Source organism: Equus quagga, chromosome 9 (assembly GCF_021613505.1).
Source record: "Equus quagga isolate Etosha38 chromosome 9, UCLA_HA_Equagga_1.0, whole genome shotgun sequence".
Taxonomy (NCBI): domain Eukaryota; kingdom Metazoa; phylum Chordata; class Mammalia; order Perissodactyla; family Equidae; genus Equus; species Equus quagga.
Genome location: NC_060275.1, coordinates 9,318,121 through 9,338,193, shown reverse-complemented (window position 1 = coordinate 9,338,193; position 20,073 = coordinate 9,318,121). Strand labels below are relative to the sequence as shown.

The 20,073-nt window shown below is 36.2% G+C and overlaps 1 long non-coding RNA gene across 1 annotated transcript; it reads right to left on the bottom strand.

Annotated features, from left to right (window-relative positions):
- Positions 1–1,560: 1,560 nt before the first annotated feature.
- On the bottom strand, positions 1,561–18,983 carry LOC124244461 (uncharacterized). The gene is made up of 3 exons (XR_006890010.1): positions 18,868–18,983; positions 3,460–3,534; positions 1,561–1,971 (listed from the first exon to the last, which is right to left on the bottom strand). It is a non-coding gene; the product is annotated as an uncharacterized LOC124244461 (long non-coding RNA).
- Between the last annotated feature and the right edge of the window lie 1,090 nt (positions 18,984–20,073).

The following is a 20,073-nucleotide window of genomic DNA, read 5'->3' as shown; positions in this document are numbered from 1 at the left end:
ATTGAGCCCTTATTTAAGCCAATCAAGAGCATTGTTGATTTCTAAAATGTAAAGCCTAGGGGGAGCTTCATCACGGTCCCTGTGTCTGGTTCCCGGAGCAGTTAAAACAAAAGCTATTTGTGTATCTGTAAGAAGAACAAACTCTGTAGTTCATGAACTGAAAAAGGTAACAGTAACTTTTAAACTCTGAGAGTCTTCAAGAAAATCATTTATTTTGTTTAAAATGGATATCTAAAGATCAATTGCACCTCAAAGAGCAGGGGGAGCCCTCACTTTCCTTCCTGTCCAGACCGAGGAGAGTTTCACTCAAGGGGATTTCGATGCATAATTTTATACCTGCGGGAGCTTTTTTAGTTAATGAAATGACTTTGGCTTCTACTTTTCTGTCAGTTGCTATGTTCTCTGCTGTTCTGAAAACTCCATTTTTAGGCTAAGAATGAAAAAAGGGCCCCCATATTCAAGAACTATGGAAATAATACTGAAATCTAGACTACAGATTAAAATGAATTTTAGTGAGACACTTTATAAAAGACTTGATAATATACTGTGCCATGTAAGAATTGAAATGATGAAACTTCTTTCCTTTTCAAAACAGATTATTTTCTGTAACTGTTGGCATATCATAGAAAGTTTTGATTACTTTCCCATGTGAAAGAGGTTTTTGTTTTTATCTAAGTACCTCTCTCTTGGTTGTTTCGTTGACCTTTACCATTAAGTGGAAATTTCTGGAGCTTTTGTAGATGAGCTCATATTATTTTTAATTCAGAAAAGAAACAATGAAAGATAATTATACCTTACTCTGAAGATGCCTAATGCAGGCAAGGTATTTTTCATGTGGTATATTTCTATTTCTGGGATGAAATGCACACAGGATGAGCCATAGTATGAGTTAAAAAAAATGTGAGTTGCAGGATCATACACTGGGAGCCAGAAACTCCATATTATTGTGACATTGCTCTATTTAGAGGTATAATCGATAAAAAAGAATATTGTTATTCTTGACTGACAACAAACTTGTGCATATTTAAAAGGAATATTGTTATTCTTGACTGACAACAAACTTGTGCATATTTAAGTTTAAACTAAGCATAGCAATTAGCTACTGGGAAAGAAAGATCTCCTTTTCCATATATATTAGGTAAAAATTTCATCTACACACATCATCAGATTTAGCCAATTTTAATGAGGAACTGATATAAAAATTAATATTTTACACACCTGTAACTGGTTTCTTTGTGCATGTTTGTGCATCTCCCATGCATTATTCACGGTGGAAGTGCTTTATGCAGGTTTTATCCCAGGATCAAGCTGACAGAACTAACAAGCAGCTTCTCTAATCCCTCATCAGAGAGCATACCAAGATAAGGAATTTTAACACATGCCATGATGCCATCTCCAAATTTGGAAGAAAACTAAATGGAGTAGGGGTGGAGACGCAGGCCAGGTGGAAAGATGTGGGATCTCTCTCCAAACTAGCCGTTGCTCTTCAGCATCAACGATGGATTGTGGACACTCAGAAGTCACAAAAATGGCCAGAACACTTTTATTGTGCCTTTCAGGGAGAAAAGCGAGAAAGAGTAGAGGGGAATAACCACCCAGAACTAATAGCACCGTTAAGAAATAGTGGAAGAAAGGAGAAAAGAGTCATATAAGAAGGATATTATTTTGCCTCTAAAATGCTTAGAAAACCAAAGAACAAAGTCAGAAAGCAACTCATCTCGGTACAAAAAATGTCCCCACTAGGTCTACGCCTATAGAACTTGACGTAAAAGCCACATACTTGAACTTGTCTTCCAGCTCCCAAGATCACACAGCCTGTTGCAGGCAGAGACAGGATTTGACATCAGGCACTGTGGCTGGACTGTCCGTGTTCTTAACTTCGGCCATTCTGCTTCTACGGAGTCATTTCTTAAAATATGCCAGGTTATATCTTTGCTTGCTCTTTCAAGATTGAACAAATAAAAATGAAACCTGCATGGGGAATAATTTTAAGTAATTTTCTTCCTTGGTTATCAGAAAACACACCCTCCCACACATAGCTGTTTATTAATTGCCAAAGATTACCCAACCAGCCAATAGCAAAGTGATGATTTATATCTAGTGAGTGAGGACATTTCTTATGAGGTAGACTTAACTATTTGACTGCACTGCCTTAAAAACAAAACTACTCCACATGGGAAAATGTTTTCTTAAAATAGAGAATAAAAACTTTCTGAAGTTAAAAAATATTAAATACACGTTAAAATAAATCTGAACAAAAGTAACACCACACATAAATACACAGAAAAGTATAAACACATTTCACTTCAAAATAACAGATGCAAATTTACTAAATATAACATTAGTAAATTGAGGGGCCAGCCTGGTGGCATGGTGGTTAAGTTCAATGCTCTGCTTCAGTGTCCCAGGGTTCACTAGTTTGGATCCCAGATGCAAACCTATACACCACTTATCAGGCCATGCTGAGGTGGCATCCACATAGAAGAAACTAGAAAGACTTACAACTAATAGATACAACTAAGCACGGGGACTTGGAGGAGAAAAAACAAAAGAGGAAGATTGGCAACAGATGTTGGCTCAAGGCCAAGCTTCCTGATTTCCAAAAAAAAAAAAAAAAAAGAGTTATTTCTTTAAAAAAAAAAGCAAATTAAATCTAGCTTTAGATTGAAATAATAGAACTTGAACACAGAGGGCTTATTCAAAGAATACATGGATAGTTCAATTAAAAACTGTTAGACTCCATTGAGAATTAAAGGGGAAAAACACATATAATCGACTCAAAGAGTTGCTGTTGTCTCTACACAAGCGTTAAAGTTCATAGTTGCAACCTAGGAATATGGCAGAATTCTCATGGCCAAAGATGTATATCTACCAAAGGATTTTCAAGAAAACATCAACATTTTCTACCAAAAAATTTAAAAAGGAAAATAAATAAACCTATAAAAATAAACAGTTTCAAGCAAAAACATGAAAGGGCTTTTTACAAACGAAAAAAACAGAAGTGGCCCACTTACATAAAAGTTAAAATAAATGTTCAACCTCACTGGTAACCAAGGGAAATACAAACTGAAAAAACCCAAGTAAATGCTATTTCTCATCTTCCAGCTTGTCAGCGTTTTTTAAGTCGGATAGTATCAAATTTTGGTGAAGGTGTAAAATAACAGAAACGCCCACTGCAGCTGGTGGTGGGAAACGGATTTTAACCTCTTCAAAAAACATTTTGGCATCACCTAGTAGAGTTGAGGACCTTAGCCTAATCGGGGAGTAGGGTAGTCACCTGGGGATCTTTAAAAGCTCCTGATGCCCAGCTCCACCTTTAGCCAGTTTGATTTAATTGATATGAAGTGAGACCTGGGCACTGGGAGTTTGGGCAGCTCCCCAGGTGATTCTCAAGGGCAGTGATGTTTGGGAAGCACTGCCATTCTCTGTGATGCTGGACGCACACTACAAAGAACGTACCTTAGAGCATCTCTTGCACGTGTACAGGACAATCACAAGAAAGTTACTGGTAACGATGGTCATGATAGCAAAGTACTGAAAACGATCAGAAGGTACATTAATCCAGAATGGATAAATCATAGTGAAATATTCAATAAAACATAATAAATGAAATAAAACCTCATGCATTAATAGCAATGACTCTCAGAAACATAATACTAAGTGAAGGAAGTACATCTTAGAAAATAAATACAATATGATTCCCAGTAATAGGGTGTCCAAAATAGACATTTAATAGAGTTCTAATTAGGGATGCATAATTGGATAATGAAGATGATAGAAAAAGCAGGGAGTTGTGGGTATACATTTCAAGATGGTGGTTGATAGGGAGAGGAAGGAAGAAAAGAAGTGGTCAGGTAGTGGATTCTGGAAGCTTCACTCACTGTTCTCTGCTTTGACTTGGTGGTAGGTATACAGCTATTTATTTTATTGCTGCTCTTTACCTCTATTTAGTGTTTGAAACACTTTTGTACATTAGTTATATGTCATAATAGTTTTAAAATAAATTACTGTAGATATTTTAAATTGAGGAATAGATCATTGATTGTTCAGGTAATAACCATTACTCAGGCTATTGAGAGGAGAAGATATGGGTAGGATGCCAAGTGTGGATGCATATAATGGATAGTGTACTACTGCAAAATTCTTGATAAGGGATTGTGTAGTGAAGACTAGGCCAATTACAGCGAGGTCCAAGAGACACAGATGGGAGTTAGTGATTCAGAAAATGGAGCAGACAGGGATGGACAGGGCAGGGATGAAGAGAGTCTGGTCAAAGGTTTCTATGTTGAATCACATGATAGACAGGATGTCCTTCACTAAGGCAGGAAACCATGCAAGTGGAGTAAAGATCTTCACCAATAAGAGCAAAGGTCATGCTCTTGTTGTGGACATGTTCAGTTAGACTCTTCTGCCCAGGTGGATGTGTGTCAAAGATAGCTATATATAAAGGCTGGATCCCAGGAGAAAGGAGTGAGTCAGTGCATTTTTGAGGGTCATTGGTATATAGATGTTAAGTGTATTTGCTAAAAAAGAGATTGCACAGGATGATGTAAAGTGAGAATACAAGTTCAGAGGAGGCAAATATAGATGGTCTGGGCAGAGAACACCGAGAAGGTGTGCTAGAAAATTGAAAAGAAACAAACCCAGAAGTGTTTTGATAATGAGGAAACAATAAATACTCCCATGCATCAGCAGAAGTCACTTTCACTTATTACATATTAAGTTGGTTTCAAAATATTAAAACCTATGTGATCCTAAGGCTGATATAAGCCAGTGGTTAAAAAATGGGAAGCATTTGGTCGCATTGTTTTTGAAAATAAAAAAACACTGTCACTGGCAATTAAAAATGAAAATCTATAAATTCACTTCATCAGTGTACAAAACTAAGCATCAGCTATTTACTAGTCAAGAATTTTAAGGAAATGAGAAAACATATTAATTGCCTAGAACTTTTATGAATCCTTTAAGTTCAGGCAAATATCAACACGTGTTTAACTTACAGTATTTCCATGACACTTAAAAAAAGTTACAGAATTTTATAGAAAGCCCTAAAATTTCAACATATCCAGTCTGTCACTTCCATTGTGGAATGAGAAGAAGGACAGGTACAGTCATTTTCCTTTCAAACAAGAATCCCCAAATATTTGAAAGGGGACAGGAGGTAGCCTGAAGAATCAGAGAAAATAAGTAGCAATTAGAAAACTGAACCATCAACTAATGTGATAATATTATTTTGTGCCAGACCTTCCTTCTCTAAAAATTAAAAAAATTTCTGTAACATGGGGATGGTCTCACATTATACATAGGACTAACGAGGCTTATGCGGATTAAACAACTTTTTAAAGGTCATAGACTGACACATGGCATTTCAAACTGAATTCATGATTGTCTAACTGTGGCTCCGTGACAAATTAAAATGAAATAATGTTGTTTCTGGAAGCAAGACTTGTCCAAATATTCTTAAAATATAAAATTCTACTTCTTTCATGATTGTAATCTATTGCCTTTTCTGTATACGGACTGATTTCTCAGTAAAATAATTTGTGCAGCTTATCCAAAAGCTGTCTACCATTTTATTCACAGAATGAGTATGAATTCCTTTGTGTAATATTTTGTATTATTCATTCATGATATTAGAGCTCACTTCTGTACAAACAATGAATCATGGATTTCAATTTTAAAGCAACATTAATTATTAATGAGGTCTAAATCTGTCTACTTTATGGGCATGCACAGATTTCTACAAGATAAAAATGTTATATGCAGCAAACTACATCTAATATTTCAGAAACATAAAATGTGTTCTTTATTCTTTAGAAATTATATCAGGTTTCAATCATGATTATTTTTATAATTGATGCTATTTACAACTACATCAAAGTTCACATGTTTATGTATTTCCTAAATTATAGAGCCCCATCTCCTTACTAAGGACATTCAGATCCCTTTCCCAGTGTAGCCTGAATCTTCTTTCACAGTCTTTCCCTCCATTACTCCTCTCCATTTATTTTATGCTCCAGGTACATTGGACTCATCAGTAGTCCTATGTATTAACATATTTTCAGGACTCTGTTTCTTTTTCTGCCAATTATCAGTACTCTGAACCAACTAACATTTAAATTCCTCCTTCTCTCTCCACCTCAACCTCATTTTTGTCTACCAGACAAGTTGTTATATTTATTCTTCCATGGCCAACTCAAAAAGTCAGCCTTTCTTGAAGCATCTTCTTCAACCTTCCATGACCCACTATCCGGCTTAAATTAAATACTCTGCTCAGCGCTTCTAAATAAACATATGAAAAGACATTCAAACTCAGCCATTAGGTAAGTTAAATTAATAACAAAATTCCACTATGCAACCAAAAGAATGACTAAATTAAAAAGACAGAATATATGTGTCACCCAGGGCATGGAGTAACCTGAAATCTTATGCACTGCTGTCGAAATGCAAATTACTACATCTATTTTAGGAAGCTGTCAGCAATATCTACTAAATCTGAACATATACCCTATGATCCAGTAATTGTACCTCGGGTTATACATGCACAGAAATACATATTATTTGTACCAAAAGACATATGTGATTGAGAAGATTATAAAGCAAGAGCCAAGAATAGAACACACCACAATTGCCTACTAAGGTAGAATGGGTAATATATTGTGGTGTATTCATAAAATAGAATAATAACAATAAAAATGAAATTAAAAACTTTTGCTACAAGCAACAACATGATGTCTAGATTCCATTTAAGATGACAGATGTGAGAGAGGACACATGTATGACATATATACAATATTCAAAAATCAGCAAAATTCATCCCTGATATTAGAAATCAGGATGGTGGGTACCTTTATGGAAGAGCAAAGCGACAACTGGAAGAAGGTGTGGGGATGATATATGATGCTGAAATATTCTACTCCTTGATCCAGATAGTCTTTTTGTTGTTAGAATTCTTTGAGCTATACAGCCATGATGTCTGCTCTTGTGTCTATATAGATCATACTTCCAAAAGACGTTTATTAAAATATGAAGCTATAAAGTGCTTGGCATTCTGTATCTCAGAGGCATACGGTATTTCCCCAGAATTTATACATAAGAGCTCTTTTAAAATTCTTTTAAGTCAATTAACTGGAAAAGACAATCAAACTAATGGTACAGTTAAGTCAAATAGTACAGATGGAAAAATTGTAGTTGCTGTTGTAGTGTATAGAGGCCTCTATGTGTTCAAAAATATTATTTGTTTCAATGTTGTGGAAGTTGGTTTGACACGTCAGACAGTATAATTGTTACAGTGGGAAAAATATGTCAGCAACAATCTTTTGGTGTATTTCACTAAATTTCTACAGATTTATTCTCAGTTATAAGGAAGTGAACTTTTGTTAAATGGAATTTGATTTTTTAGAACACTAATTTTTATATTAAGAATGGAGTTCATATGTCAATATTTCATCTATATGTTTACCTTTCTTTCTTCAATGAGGCAAAGTCCACAACTTCAATATGTGTATTTTTCATGTGTATTTTCTCTGAGTTTGAGAAACAAGCATATAACTACCAATTCATAAAACAGAATGGAAATTCATGGACTCAAGTGTTAACAATGCCATCACATAGGATTGCGTTAAGTTGAACCCATTCACAACATTTTACATTATCTGAGACTGACAATCATGAAGGATTACTTGTCCACATTCCATTTCTCTTGGACAGTAGAGTTATTGATTTATAATATAATTTTAGTATGGGGATGAACTGAAAACAAATTGTCATTAAGTTTCCTTCCAATTCTAGGATTGGTTAAATGCAATGTTCGTTAATATTTCCTTTTCTAGCTTTTAGAGAATTACTTCCACTCTCTTTACCTGTCCTATAGCGTGTGACCTGCAGTGCAGCCTTCACCCAGAGATGGAGATTTCCTCTCAATTTTATATGCTTGAAAATTCTTACATAACAAATGATGTAAGCTTTCCATGATCAGATAACTAGGACTTCGAAAATCTAGCCTCGATTCCAGATAAGATTTTTGTGTGCGCATTTTGTTTTCAAATAGAAACCAAAGACACACTATGCATATCAGCAATGCCTTTCTCTTGGTGTTAACATTTATATTCATCCTTAGAAATTTTGGATTTGTAATAAGCAACTTCAAAATTTATTTTTCTGAAAATCTTTCTAATGCTCTGTAATGTGTCATCCTCAAAACTGAGAGTTTCACAATAATGTGTATGCAGTATAACTGTTATTATCTATCTCTTGCAAACTTGTTGCTGGAAAGCAGGAGAATTAGGTTGTTAGCTGCTTAACAGCTGAATTCATTTTGTTACTAAATCCTTTACTCTTCCTGGGCCTCACTTGGTCCGTATGTGAAGTGAGGAGAGAAAGACTTGCTGCCACTACTCACAGAAGAACGATTGTGTTATTTTCTATTACTGCCATAACAACTGACCACAGTAACAAATTACCACAACCTTAGCATCTTAAAGAGAAAAATGTATTATCTCACTGTTCGGGAGGTCAGAAGTTCAACAAGTCTCACCGGGCTTAGCTGTATTCCCTTCTGGCCGCTCTAGGTAGAATCCTTTTCCCTGCCTTTTCCAACTTCTAGAGGCTGCCCACATTTGTTGGATTATGGCTTCCCTCCTCCATCTCCAAAGCCAGTACTGTTGCATCTATCTGAGCCTGTTTCTCTCATCACATCTCCGACCACACCTGGGAAAGGTTCTCTGCTTTTCAAGGGTTCATCCGATTAGATATGGCCCACCCAGACAATCAGAGTACTCTCACCATATCAAAGTCCTTAACATTAACACCATCTGCTAAATCCCTTTTGCAGGTAAAGTCAGATTAGTCACTGGGTATGGAGATTAGGACATAGACATCTTTGAAGGGGGTGGGGGGGAACTATTCTGCCTACTACAGCAAGAAAGCATTTTAACGTGTTATCCTAGGATCAGAAGCTTTTGAAAATGAGTGAACAAATTCATTATGAAAATATTTTCAAATACTTATTTGAAGACAGTGTCTAGGGAATCAAATTGTTAGAAGTCAGTCCTCTCTTAACTTGGTGCACAATGAACAGGACAACACATAGTTTGTGTTATTTGGTGGAAAGGAAAGGTCCCGAGGATTTCTACTGCTTAGTATACATTCATTGGTCGTGAGTTGCTTTGTTTGCCTCTCATACTATAAACTCCTTTCATAGCGGTGGATATTTGACAACAGGCAGACTATCAACAAAAGGATTTTCCACTTTCTATTACGGACTGTAACTCCCTCACTCTGACCCCTGGTGGCCAGGCTGTAACCATATAATCCACTCTCTGACAGTCAGACCTGCTCCTGCCAGGACCTACTGACCGTGTTCACTAGCAGTGCCACCATGTCAGCATGCAGGCATTAGCGACCTCAGAGGTTTCCTGAAGCATGAGTTGAATGTGGTTTCTGTAGCCCAGTGTCTCTTGTTTATTTGTTTTTCCCCATTTTCTGAGCATGGTTTTTCAGCTTTCTGCTGATTCTATGAGCATCCTGATATTCTTAACATAAATTCCATCTCTGCTTACAATAGCCAAAATAGGGATCCGACGTTTACAACCAAGGATGCATAGCTGAGTCTATTTATTCTTACCCCAAAATCCAAGGAAGTAATTAATTTAGCAGGAAGACAAAAAAGAGTTGAATCTACTAACATATTTTAGCCACTCTCGAATATATATTCTATGATACAAAGAATGAAAAATATAGTAAGGAAATTTTTTATAATACAGAATGAAAATGGAAAGACAGCTGTGAGTTAGAGGTCATGTATGCATGATTTTTAAAAAGGCAAAATCATAAGTCCAGATATTAAAATACTTTGTATCGTGGTGCATTTAATTAAAGGAAAGTAAGTGTGCTGGTTTAACTTTCATATCTATTAATGAAAGTAACTCCATTTGAAAATGAGATTGCTATATTTTAGGAAACCAGGAGAATGGAGTCACTGGTAATACTGACTTTCTCACCACAGTATAGCATCAGAAATTCTCTTAGTGAGGAATGACATTCGAACAATAGAGTTTTCAAATATCATTCTAGAAAGAGATCATAGAAGGGTGCTCTTTTTGCTCACTTGCTTTAAAAAAAAAGCTGCTTTTTTTTTGCCCCCACCTTGTGCCTCTTAAATGCTTCCGCGCAGCCAACTGTCTGAGCCCACACCTGCCACCACCCAACCAAGGACTTCTGTTCCCTGTTCCACCAGGTCTCTCACCCTAAAAAGGGCATTTTAAGCAAAATGATGAGAAATGGTGTGTGTGTGGTAGAACGCCGTGTTTGGAAGTATAAAATATGGCAAGTTCGGAAAAAGAAAATTTCATTTGGATGTTTACCTTGTTAACGTAAGTCAGAAACACATCCACAAGTTAGAGTCATCAGCACTGGTCATATCAAAGCAGTGCGAGCTTTTTCTCCAGACTTTTGGATGTGCAGCCAAATGAAAGGATAGCAGCCTGTGAGTCAAAATCTGGTAGTGCTACTTAGGTATGCCAACAAATGGAGATGCTAGAAGGAACCAGATGTGCAAGGTTAGAGAGGAGTCAAATCAGGAAGATTTACATGAAGAGGGGGACCTGTTCAACATGGTGGTGAGCAGGAACTCCAGCAAGGAGACATACACATGTGAAAGGAAAGAGCACAAGTAGGTTGGTTTAAAAATATAAGAGTATTTAAAACAGGGACAGAATGGACAATAATCTGGAAGTTAGAAATTTTAGAATTCGATGTTAAAAAAGAAGCATTCTATTTTAGAAGGTGGGAAGGGGTCAGTTGGCCATTGTGCAGTCAATAGTGCTAATAGAACTTGGCTTGCTTTCAATGAGTTTCCCATTAATGTTTGATCATTAACCCATTTAAAAGAGGGTCATTTTCTGCATCACAGTGCAATGACTCTCAAGCTGTCACCAGCCACTTAATGGAAAGCAAATTTCATTAGACCAGACATCCAAACAGATAGCTGATACAGTCTCAGCTGAAATGCAGGGATGAGGAGGGTAATTTGACTTAAAAAAAATAGGCCTGCCTATATAATTTTAGCAGTTTAATGACATGAGCGTGTCCCTCAGGGACATCATCTCTGTGAAGTCTCAGAAAACTTAGAATGCTCCAAGTTTCTTCTTAAAGAGCCAACAAAAAACGTTCAATTTCTGCCTAGTTCCTATGCCTAATGATGACAATTATTTATGTTTGTCTCCTATTTGGAACAAAGATATTTTAGTATGCTTGCACACGTTAAGCATTTCAAATATTTATTGATGTCTAGCATTTCAGCAGGGCTATCCTTAGTTGCCTTTCTTTTTTAAAAGTATTACTCAATTGGTCTTTAGGACTGAAAGCATCCATCAAAAACTCTATTGCAATATTCCAAGGGATTCCATTCCAATATTGCTCCTAATGGCCATGGAGATAATGTCTTAAAGCTGCTCTGGCCTGCACATCAGGTGATACATTGGTGGAAATTGGAATGGATTCAATACCTTCCTCTCCTTATGAATTGAACTGGACTTTATAGATCTGCACTCTTTAAAACCAGTTCTGAAAAGTCTGTCCACTCTTTCTCTCCACTTCTTTCTGCCCAAGAAATCATTAGGTGGCAGTTGATATTATAGTCACCTCTTCTCAAAATAGATCAAGGCAATGCATTCTCTGTTGGAGTTGGGTTAAAAAGTGCATCAAAGTTGTACTTTCCAAAGGTAATGATTTGTTCTTAAGCTTGTGGACTTCCAATTAGGTTAAAGACCACTTTTCTTGAGTATTCATCTTAGTGGAAGGGTGCATACTCAGGTTTCTGGAAAACACATAACCAAATATCAAAGTACCTAATGGCTAAGAACTTATCAAAAAGAACCTACGATCCACATGCAAATTTATATGTTACTTACCATCTTGGTATTTCCATGTTGTTATACAATTGCCTCTGGAGAAAAACTGACTTTAGTATCAGCCAAGCCATTTGGCTACATTATTTAGACTTAGTTTTGGGGTTTCACAAGATTATTTGTTATTTGTTACTTGATTAAACCAGAATCCAGATTTCGTATTATGTCACCATTCCTTACTAAATACTAATGAGCTAAAATGAGCTTGTACACTTTTGTTTTTAATCATTGTTCTCTATTTCTTTTTTAAACTTCATATGCCTTAAAGGACTTGAGGAAACTAATGCTACACGTTGTTGTTGTTGCTGTTTTTCTCTCGTAACATCCAGCTCATTCCAAGTTTATGAAATCTGTATTTAGGTAAACTAAGATGAATATAAAGATCCTTCCTTTGGTTCAATTTTGTCATTATGAAAAAAAAACCCTCAGTTTTCAATAGATATGCACAGGGGTACATCATTAAGTAAGATACCTGAAATAATGAGATATGTTGCTAGATAGGCATACAATTTCCTTGTCAGAAAGACCTTATTTTAGTAAAAGATCCAAGGTTTTATTCACAATAAGATAACATGCAGATGCCCACACTAAGAAGAAAGAAAAAGACACTTTCACAGCAAGGAAAACTGTTGGCAAATTTTAGTTCTAATTAAGAAAGGAAATGAGTGAGTTGGAGAGATAGCTAAGCCAGGTGGGAGAGTGAGTGGCACCGAGCCCACACAGCACATTTCTATGCAAAAAATGTGGCAACTATTGTCTGTCTTGTTCCAATTACCATATATCAAATAAAGGGCTTGACTCTATGGTGGGATGCAGAAGAATGTAAAGAAGGCCTGCTTGCCTTTTTCAAAACACAATTACGTTTGTTATAACGTGAACCTGACCCGGAAATCAGTGATTTCTTCAAATTAAAAAAAAAAAAAAGAGATTCACCAAGTCAGTCCATCTCAGAAGTGCCAAACCCAATGGTAATTCCAAGCCTAAATTCACAAGCAGAGCAGGCTTTGCCAATGAGACAGATGCTATCCTTGGAAGTCCCTCTCCTGTTGTTGGGTAGCATCTGAGCCTTCTTCATTACCAAATGATGACAAATAAAAGATAATAGTATTTGTACCTTCCATGCATATTTAAATCAAGGAGTCATGTACAAGAAAAATGTGCATGACAACACACACCTGTACTCAAGGCCCGCATATACATAATAAAAATATGAGGCACATTGGTTTTTCTTATATTTTACAAAGGCATGCTCATTTGATTGACTGCATACATATAGAAGCAACATTACATCATCTTTACCTCGTGACCTTAGAGATAATGCTCCCTGGAATCTTACTGTGTAACATCTGGATGGAGAATCCAATATTTGTTCATTTAAATCCTACCCAAGTCTGTGTATTCCAAAATGTGTTACAAGTCGTAGGTAATGTCTGCAGAGCTTGTGTTCTATAAATGGAGACATCTTCACAATGTCAATTTTGAATGTTCCCTCTACTGATAAATTTAGAAGGATTTACTTCTCATTGTCCTTTTATCAAGAGCTAATGGGGGGCTGGCCCAGAGGCGCAGCAGTCAAGTTCGCACCTTCTGCTTTGGCAGCTCGGGGTTCACCGGTTTGGATCCCAGGTGTAGACATATGCACAGTTTGGCAAGCCATGCTGTGGCAGGCATCCCACATATAAAGCAGAGGAAGATGGGGATAGATGTTAACTCAGGGCCAATCTTCCTCAGCAAAAAGAGGAGGATTAGCGGTAGACATTAGCTCAGGGCTAATCTTTCTCAAAAACAAAAACAACAACAATAAAAAACAAAAAAAGCTAATGGGAGAGGAAGAAAAATATTTAGTTCCTCCAAATATTTCTATAAGTATCAATGAACATGTTGATTTAAGAGAAAAGCACTAGAATTCTGCTTGCCCACAGCCATAAATTCAGAAAACCAACTACAAAATAGATAGAATGGTGTCTGTGTGTGCTTGTGTGCACAATTTTTTCATAATAATATTAAAAATGAGAAATTAAATTAAAATATCAATATAAGCAAATTCTTGGAAAAAATTATGAAAGTAAATACCAAATGAAAAAGCTAAGAAATTAAAATAGTTGTTTCTGGAAAATAAGAATTAGAGGTGGGAAAGCTGAAGCAGAGAACAGCTTTTAAATCTGAAAACATAAATTAAAATAAATTAAAAATTCAGTTAAAGTTAGGAATAAAGATAAATGAGAACCAAATGGAATTAGGTAAATAAATGAATATACTTCCATAAAATGCAAAACCACTAAAAATGAATGAAGTAGATCTAGATTAGTCTGAATTTTATAGATGTTCCAGATATGTTATTAATTCAAAAAATGGTAATGCATGCTATGCATATTCTTGGCCTTGAGGCAACAGCAGTGAACAAAAGAGAAACAGTCTGAATTCTCCAATCATTACATTAGTGAGGGATGACAGGAAACGCATGCACATAAGCATACAGTATTTCAAATGGTCATAGTGCTACGGAGAAAAGCGGAACAAATTAAGGGGTATAGGAAGTGGGTGAGGGTGGAGCAGGAGTAGGTGTTTTCTTTCCTGAGCTTCTCTAAGAATATTATATAGAACCAGAGATGAGAAGGAAGGGATGACCAAGTCACGTGAGTCTGCGAGGCTGTGGGAAGGTGTCTATCAGCAGAGCCATGAAATTTGGAATAAAACTGAAAGAAAGGTAGGGGATATAACTAATTTGACATCCATTTTTCTGCCAGAATTTGTTCCATTAGTGGAGGAATGATATATAAAAATAATAATGACACTACTACTACTAATTCTATTACTCATATTAATTCTACCACTACTACTGCTCGTACTGTTAATACTGTCTTCTACTATTGTTACTACTACTACTAATTCTACTACTAACACTGTTAATACTACTACTAATTCTATTACTAATACTGTTGATACTACTAATACTAATTCTTCTACTACTCCTACCATTACCATCACTTAAACTACTATGTGTCAATAACTGTGCTTAGTGTCTTTGCCAACTTAGGCTGCCATAGCAAAATACCATAGACTGAGTGGCTTAAACGACAGAAGTTGATTTTCTCACTGTTTTCAAACCTGGAAGTTAGAGATGGGGGTGCCAGCATAGCTGGGTTCTGGTGAGGACTCTCTTACTGGCTTGCAGATTACCACCTTCTTTTTCCTCACAAATGGGGGGAGAGAGAAAGCCCTCTGGTGTCTCTTCTTTTAAGGGCACTAATCCCATCTCGAGGGTACCACTCTCATGACTTTATCTAAACCTATTTATCTCCCAAAGACCTCATCTCCAAATACCACCATATGGGGGTGGGGGTGGGGCTGGTTAGGGCTTCAACATATTAATTTTGAGGGGTTCATAATTCAGTCCCTAGCACAGATCTTTATATAGATTAACTTTTTTACAAGTTTGCATCATCAATAAGTCAGTCAACTAAGTTACATCAACAATAACTTAGTCATCCTCATTAGCCAAAATTAAATACAGAACAAGAGTTTTCTAAATTCCTTCTTGTGTCTTTTGAGATATAAAAATATAACTGACGTCTGTGACAAAATCAACAGATGTTATTTTTTTAACAGAATTGAAAGATCATCTTTAAAGAAATTCAATTTTATTATTTTCAAGTACATGTGATAACATAAACTATGCTAAGCATTGCCTAGACCCTTGAGATAATTTGACACATATATACATATTTTGAATAAATTTGAATACATTCTACATATACACATTTATTTTAAACACATTTATTATATATATATATTTGTTTAATGTCCTCATAAAGAGAATGCATTCTGTATATTAGTATGACACGTGTGTATATATATATGTATTTTGAATAAATTTGAATACATTCTATATATCTACACTTATTTTAAACATTTGCTATATATATACATACACATATACATATATACATGTGTTTAATGTCCTCATAAAGAGAATGCATTCTGTATATTGGGAATTTAAAAGCTACCCCTCTCCAAAGCCCTGGGCTTTCATTCATATATTCATTCATTCATTCATTCATTCAATCATGAACTGATTTATTTATGTTGAAGTAAATTTTAAATTCTATACAGAGTGTATTATTGAACATTGCTGTGCAAGAACTGCCTCAAAATTTAACACTTTAAAGAAATCAAACATTTATTATTTCACTTAGTTTCTGAGGATGAGATTATCTAGTGGTTCCGCCTCAGGCTCTCTCAGGAGGTTATAGGCAAACGGTAGGTCTGAGCTGCAGTCTCAACACTTCAGTCTGCTAAGGAGGTTCTGCTTCCAAGCTCAATTCCGTGGCTGTTAGCTGGATGATTCAATTCCTTGCCATGTGGCTCTCTCCTGCAGATTGCATGGGCTCCCTCTGAGTTAGATCAGAGGGAGAGAGAGTGCACTCAAGATGGAAGCCACAGCCTACTTATAACCTAATCTCAGAGGGGGCATGCTATCATTTCTGCTATTTCTATTTAATAAAAGTAAGTCACTAAGCACAGTCCACTCTTAAGGATAGAGAAATTAAGCTCTGTCTCTTGAAGGGAGAAGTATCAAAGAACTGGTTGATGTCTTAAAAATCATCACCAACAGTAAATTATTTTTAACTCACTTCTTATTTTGATTACCAGAAATAGTGCAAAATCAGTGTACATAGTATGTTTTCTTTTCATAGATGTTATAATTTATAAAAATATCTGAAATATTTTAATTGAGGATGATATAGTAGAAAGGGCACAGCCCTTATAATTAAGAATATCTGATAATGAATCTCAACCTTTCCACTTATTAAATGTAACCATGCGCAAATTACTTACTTTAGTTTTTTACTTCTGTAAATCCTGGACAATAATGACATTTATGTGAAAATTAACTGTGTTTATACATTTTAAAAAATTAGAAAAGTGACTAAGACTTAGAAAAAATTCAATAGATATTAGCTATTATGATTACTTTTAAATTTTTTAATTTATGAATATCTCTGTATATTCATACCCCTTAAAGTAATTTTATTATGATGATCAGTAATGAAATAAGTAAGAAAGGAGTCATTGCAATATTGAGAGTTTACTTAAACAACAAATCCATATTGGCACATTCACAAGTGGCAATAAAAATTTATTAGCAGTTTTAGCTGACAAGAGCATTGAGATGCACAGTTAGGCACAAAATGTGCCATATGCCATATTACACCTGGACACTGTGCAGTTGCACCTTAATCATTCTCCTAATGTCCTCGTAGTACCTGAATATTGGAAGACATATGGTATTTTGCCTCCTTAGTGGTGCTTTTCCATCCTACACTTGGTTGACAGTTATTTACTATTAATCTGCTGCCAGCTGTGAATATGAAGATGTAATTATAAAACCCTTCTCTACAGAAGGACCTCTTCTTGGACATTTTACATGCTCTTCCTTGACTGTCATCGACTTGTGACAGGAATTCTGTTACCTGTGACTTGCATACTCTCTTAAGCAATAGTTTAAAATATGGTCTTTTAGTATGACTGCAATTTAAAAAATTGAAGAATAAAGCTATTTAGTTCCTTAATGGCTGTCCATGCTACATTAGAATATAAAGCCCTCTCTCCAATCTTTGGATTTCAAGATGTAAAATGCTAAAAGAAGTTCTTAAGTAGAACTAATCTGAACAAATATCTTTTACAAATTTTCCAGAAGGCATGAATTAACAGGACTCGGAAGTTACCATCCTTTTCTTTGAAAAAGAGCCCCAGGGAGATTCTAGACAAGGTCAGAATTTGCTTGAGCATCAGTCTTCGCCTCTTTTGATAGCAGAGTATGAGGAGGAAGAGAAAAAAGTACATGGGCCACCACCTGTTTTGTGGGCACAAGATTAACAAGTGACATGCTGCATCTTTCTTAATTTAGTGCTCAGGGACAAAACCCTGCCATTTTCAACGTCTAGATTAGGAGTCTAATGCCAGTGGGACTGAGAGGATAGGTTGAAAATAAACAAACAAAAAACTTGTTCTAACTAAGAATTGCTTCTTGGAGTTAGACCACAAAGAGATCCTCTTGCACACCAGTTGCAAATGTTCACAAGGAAGTCTGAGAAACTTAGAGGAGGGCCCTCACGGTAGAGATTGAGATGCCTGAAACTCCTAAATTAGGGGCTGGTGTGGCTGCTGTAGGAACACACCACTCACTGATGGGGTATTGAGTCTATGGTGGGGGGCTACCCCCACAGCTGCCTGGTGCCATCGGGAACACTAAGAGATGCAGCACCCAACACTGGAAAATGCAAAAACAAAAACAAAGCGGGAAGAAGAGAAAACCCTTCCTTCCTCCTCCAGTCCCGCAGTCTCCCCAGAGGACCCCCTATAGGCAAACACTTACAAGGAGACAGTGGACAAAGGAAAGACATAGCTGCAGAATCCAGGTCCTGTATCTGTACCACGGAGCAAGACAAAAAGGGGGGATTTGAAGCTGAGAAGGAACAAGTAACTGGAAAATCCAGTATGTCCAGAAATGAGTTGTTCTACTTGGCAATAAAGTATTACTGCTGTTGCTGCTCAGCTTTGATATCCCGATTGTTACAATAGTTCATGGTTCCATAGTTTTTTGTTTTACATAGTTTATAGTCCCTTCAGACTTTACTGTTTCTTGATATATTAAATGTTATTGAATAGAAAACTTTAAAAATGTGTTCTATAATCCCATGATCTAAACAGAGCACACTAAACCCTATGGCCATAATTACCAATGATGCAGAGCCACCCCATCTCATTAATGATTGTGGTATGATATTCACACCACTCTGAGGGATACAAATATGTTCCCCACCCCAAGTGGTCTGAAATAGTTATAATTATATAATTCTACTTATTTACCTGTTAGCTGCTACTTCTTTTCTACTGTCAGCAGGGCTTCTACTATATTACTTTGTAACAAAATCAATCATTAAGAAATACTCACTTGAGGGGCCGGCCCCATGGCCAAGTGGTTAAGTTCCCACACTCTGCTGCGGTGGACAAGGGTTTCACCGGCTCGGATCCTGGGCACAGACATGGCACTGCTCATCAGGCCACGTTGAGGCGGCATTCCACATGCCACAACTAGAAGGACCTGCAACTGGGATATATAACTATATATGGGGGGGGGGGGGGGGGTTGGGAGATAAAGCAGAAAAAAAAAAAAACAAGATTGACAAAGAGTTGTTAGCTCAGGTGCCAATCTTTTAAAAAAAAAAGACTTACTTGAGACGGTGGGAAATAATACAAACTAGAAGATGCTGTGATATGATAAGCCAAACACTTAGGGATCAATTTCAATGGCTCTTTATTAACCTGATATAGAGCAATCACACAATAAATACAATACTGAAAACATCATTTTACAATTAGTTTTGTTGTTAATACTAAAATAAAGTGGTATCTTATCCCTGACTTAAAGGATTATATTCTAGTTTAGAAACCACAACATAATCAGACAGAGTAACAGCATATTCAAATAACAATTGAAAAAAATAGTAAGCTTTCATGAGGTAGGACAATATTAATTGTGAAATACTACTTAAAGGTAATGCGATTTCAAGTTGTGATTGAGCAAACACTTGATAGTTTGAACAAAACAAGTTCAGAATTGCTGCACACGTTTTCCAGGCAGTTACAGCGTACGTGAAAGTTGAGGCGGCACAGAATTAGGTATTTTCAGGAACAACCACTAGCCACCTGGAGGAGAGATTATGGAAGGTAGGAAGTGGGTGGGCACATTTAAAGAGCCTTACCTATGTGCCTGATCCACTCCAAGACATTAGGAAGTGGGAGTGAAAAAGAGAAACTAAGTCTATGCCCTGACGAGCTTCATTTTAGTAAATCAAATAACTCCTGATGACATTAAGTGAAAGAAGGTAAAATAGGTAACAGGTCAGGAAGGAGAGTAGTCAGAGGTCAGGTAGGTTAATGAGATTTTGAAAGGTCTTAAATACCAGAATAACCATGTTTGGATTTTAGTCTGCACAGAAAATAGTTTAAAAAAATTTAACACAGGCATATTAAGAAAAAATATTTTTAGAAAGACTAGTTATGCATATATGTATAGCATGAGGAAGGTTCTAGGTATCTGGAAGCATTTTGTTCTGTAGTTTCAGCAAAAGTCGATAAATAGTCATTTGTATCCCTC